The sequence below is a fragment of the Protomyctophum bolini genome (assembly GCF_963924005.1).
Source record: "Protomyctophum bolini genome assembly, chromosome: 15".
Taxonomy (NCBI): domain Eukaryota; kingdom Metazoa; phylum Chordata; class Actinopteri; order Myctophiformes; family Myctophidae; genus Protomyctophum; species Protomyctophum bolini.
The window spans coordinates 14,251,899-14,255,956 of NC_137876.1; positions in this window are offsets into that span (position 1 = coordinate 14,251,899).

Consider the following 4,058-nt stretch of genomic DNA (forward strand, 5'->3'; position numbering starts at 1 on the left):
ACTATTTCTCTCTCTCCCCCTCTCTGTATGACATACATACACTGTCACACACACACGAGGTGCGCCTCCTACGTCATTTAACTCTTTCAAGGTCGTTGCCAGTTAACCATCTCTAGGACAAAATGCGCAATTCAAGCCACATCAAATATTGTGGAGAATCGGAGATATCTATGCTGTGAATATTGTCTATAATGACTCATTATGACATGGCACATGCATGGCTGTCAGGATCGAGAATGTCATCTTCTCGGTTGTGTGTGTGTGTGTGTGTGTGTGTGTGTGTGTGTGTGTGTGCGCGCGCGCGCGCGTGCCTGTGTGTGCGTGCGTGCGTGCTGTGTGTGCCATTAAGGAGAAAGTAGCAGGACTCCTGCAGGAGGGAATAGATTTAGGCCACAATACTTTGGAATTTATGAAACAACAATCATGAGCTCGTGTAGGCTAACTTACTTTCTGAGAACATATAGACTTACATGAGTTAGTATAGGCTTATTTATGGATTAAGCAAGCGATTTGTGCTAATGTATTCGAATATATCGGTATTGGTCCTTCTGTCAACCCTGGTTACTAAAGGTGCACACTGCACAGCACACCAGTCCTTGTGAGGTGCCAGCCAAAAGGATAACACTAATAAATGTTTTTGCCATTTTTGAGCAGAGGCAGTTCTTGACTGTTGGGACCCTGTGCAGAAAATTCTACATTTAAAAGGGGCACATTAAATGTGTCACTTACATGTATATGCGTGTGTGTTTTTAATCCTTTCTTATTTCACAATTTTTATTTTAGTTTGGGGTGGAAGATTTTCAGCAGTCCAGATTTGAGTTTTTGGTTGAGTTTAGATTACATTTTCAGGCCCATTGTATGGTTGGCTCAGTAGTTTTTGTAATTGTAAAGATTGCATACGCTTTTCTTCTTTTTGTTCATAATAAAGAGCTCCTTTCTTGGTATTCAAAGTCACATGTTTAGTTCTGTGTTTGAGTCTTGGTTAAATAGAGACTCGAGGTATAACAAGAGAGGCATAACTCACCAATATATAACAAAAAGTATGGCAATGTCCGAGATCTACTTAGAAGCCATGTCGTTATTAGACCCCATCTTCTCTTCTGTGACAATGACATCGTCACATTCAGAAATGTTCCGAGATTTTCTGTGAAAATGCAAACACACATTTTTCTATGTGCTGAGTTTTCATTTTGTGTGACATCAAAATCAGCTCACATGTGCTTGAATCAAATACAAATGAAAAACATGTGAAAGTTTAAACCGAGTTTCGTTCTACAAGTTCTCACATGTTGCATGTTCTACAAGTTTTTCTAAATTTTACAAAACATTCACCTTAACCACCACCCCCCCTGTACTCATCCATGCAGCGCCAACAGTTAAATTGCACAGCAGGTCTTGTGTCTCTGTGAGAGACATACAATATGTGACGCTGATTTATTTATTATTTATCCATGGCAGGTTCTTCCAGCTGTCATAAGTACATGTTGGATGGCGATGTGATAAACCTCCTTCCATAATGCAAATCATCTGCAAGTATAGACCAGAACATACACTCCATTTAGAACTCAAGAGTATTAAAATGTCACGTGAGGCTCGAACGCTAAAACCATCTCGACCCTTTGGTGTGGTTTGGGACATTGAATTCCATGCGTTGAATCACTAGGGTCAACGTGGGTCAACGTGCAACAAGACATATCACACCGCAGGGACAACGCTAAAACCGTCTCGACCCTTTGGAGTGGTTAAGGCTTAAGAAAAGGTGTCAGTCAAAGCAGAACCTTAACCCACCAAGTAAAAAAAAAGGTGTTCATTACATCATCAACAGAAAAACCCGCCATCGACACTGTGTGTGTCAAAAAGGGATCCCATGTGGATTCTTTTTTTAGACTCTCCAGAGTGAAAATAACAGTGAGGGTGAAAGTTTAAACATATGTTTGCTTTCTCTACAAGTTCTCACAGTTTCTCTTTACAACATATCGTCTCTGTCGGGTGTAAACCTCATGTGTCCAAAACTGTTAATTGTCAGGATTAAAATAAAAAAGTAGCAGATAGACTAGCTCGAAGCACTGTGCAATCTGATACTTTTTATGCTTTTGTATGACGCTGTTGTATATGATTGAGTAGGCTAGGACATTACTTTTTTTAAATGGAGATAAGAGGTTTCTGCCCGACCTTAACCACTTTCAACCCTCTAACTAAGGGTGGTAAGTGATGTTTCAGTCTGACTCGTGTGCGCAGAGAACATGATGACAATAGGCAGTATCACACAACTTCTGAAGTTCTGAAGTTTAATACACACATCAAGAAAGAATATACAGTATTGGGCAGTGGACACATGATGTGACCAGAAGATATAGGACAAGAACAGAATGGATAGGAATAGAACATGCATCTCCAATCATTGTGCACAGACATCATCAGTCTCTCTGATAAAGTGTGGTCATCGTATCACATATCAATTATGATTAGAGGATTGATTCACACTGGGTCAAGCGGATAAAGGTCATAAATCATAACAAGGTCCTACTGACAACTTGATGAACATTCTTGACAATTCCTGTGTCTGGCATTTAGTTCCCACTGTGCACTGTAAAGTCCAGAGTGTTATGTGCCTGCGAGTTGGGGAGGGGCCTGAGGTGGTGTGGAGCAGATCAGCGAGTTTGGACATTGAAGGGGTTGGAAATATCCCAGTCACTGTGAAGGCCGTAGTACTGTAAATATGACATGAATATGAATGCAAAGTAGTGGTTGATGTGTGGACAGGCTAGCTGTCGCTGCTGTGCATGGTGAGATGTGTGCAAACCGTGTAGTTTAGCAGGAGAAGACGAACAAAGGATGCAACACACACACAGTCAGCGGCGCCAAATTGTATAGGGCACTTTTTGTTGTGTTGCGGCGGTAGCTAGAGGAAGCATGCCAGTGGGGTAACGGTGAGAACGGTGGCCTGTGATGCAGGTGTCGCTAAGGGGCGGAGGTGTGTGAGGGTGCGAGGTTAATTCACTAATAAATTCATTATTAATCATTAATGTGTCAAATAGAAAAAAGGGTTCCGTTAAGACCTCCATATTATTATGGTCAATGCCTGTGTGAAAAGTGGGAGTGATTGGTGCAGGCAATGATGAGATAAGGCAGTGTTTCTGACATTCAGACATTGTTAGAATTATAGTATGATGATGATGATTGCGAACGCAGTGAGCACTTACTATGAGACCTAGCAGATCATGTCTGTCTGTCTGTGTGTGTGTTTGTGTGTGTGTCTGTCCCGCTATCCAAATATGGAGTGTGTTGCATCAGCAATCACTCAGCTCCATATATGGGCACAAAAGGGGCCAGGTCCACTCAGCTCCATATATGGGCACAAAAGGGGCCAGGTCCACATATACAGTAACAGCGGGACAGACACACAGACAGACAGACAGACAGACAGACATGATCTGCAGGGTCTCAGCTGCGTTCGCTTCCCGCGTTTGCGCGTCTTACTGGTGATTATAGTATGATGATGATGATGATGATGATAGTATGATGATGGTGATGATGATAGTATGATGATGATGATGATGATAGTATGATGATGATGATGATATGATGATTGACACTCACCATTTTACTGCATGCGTGTGTGCGTGCGTGCGTGCATGTGTGTGTGTGTGTGTGTGTGTGTGTGTGTGTGTGTGTGTGTGTGTGTGTGTGTGTGTGTGTGTGTGTGTGTGTGTGTGTGTGTGAACTTAGTGGTCATCTAAAACAAAACACCACCTCTACAACCTGACAGTGTAAAACCAGGGCTCACATTGCAGCTTATTAGTTAACTCACTGGCACTGCTAAGCAGCGGCGTGCTGTTGAATTCAAACTTACCACTAAATCTGTGTGTGTGTGTGTGTGTGTGTGTGTGTGTTAAATCATCCATTTAGGTCCATGCCATTCTAATTTGCTCAACTGCTCCACCTGTGTTTGTAATACACACGAATATTGTGCCGTCAACTCAAACCTAATTATGAATATTTAGAGATCTTTATCATGACTTCTTCTCCAATTCATAAATAATGAATATTATGCCCGA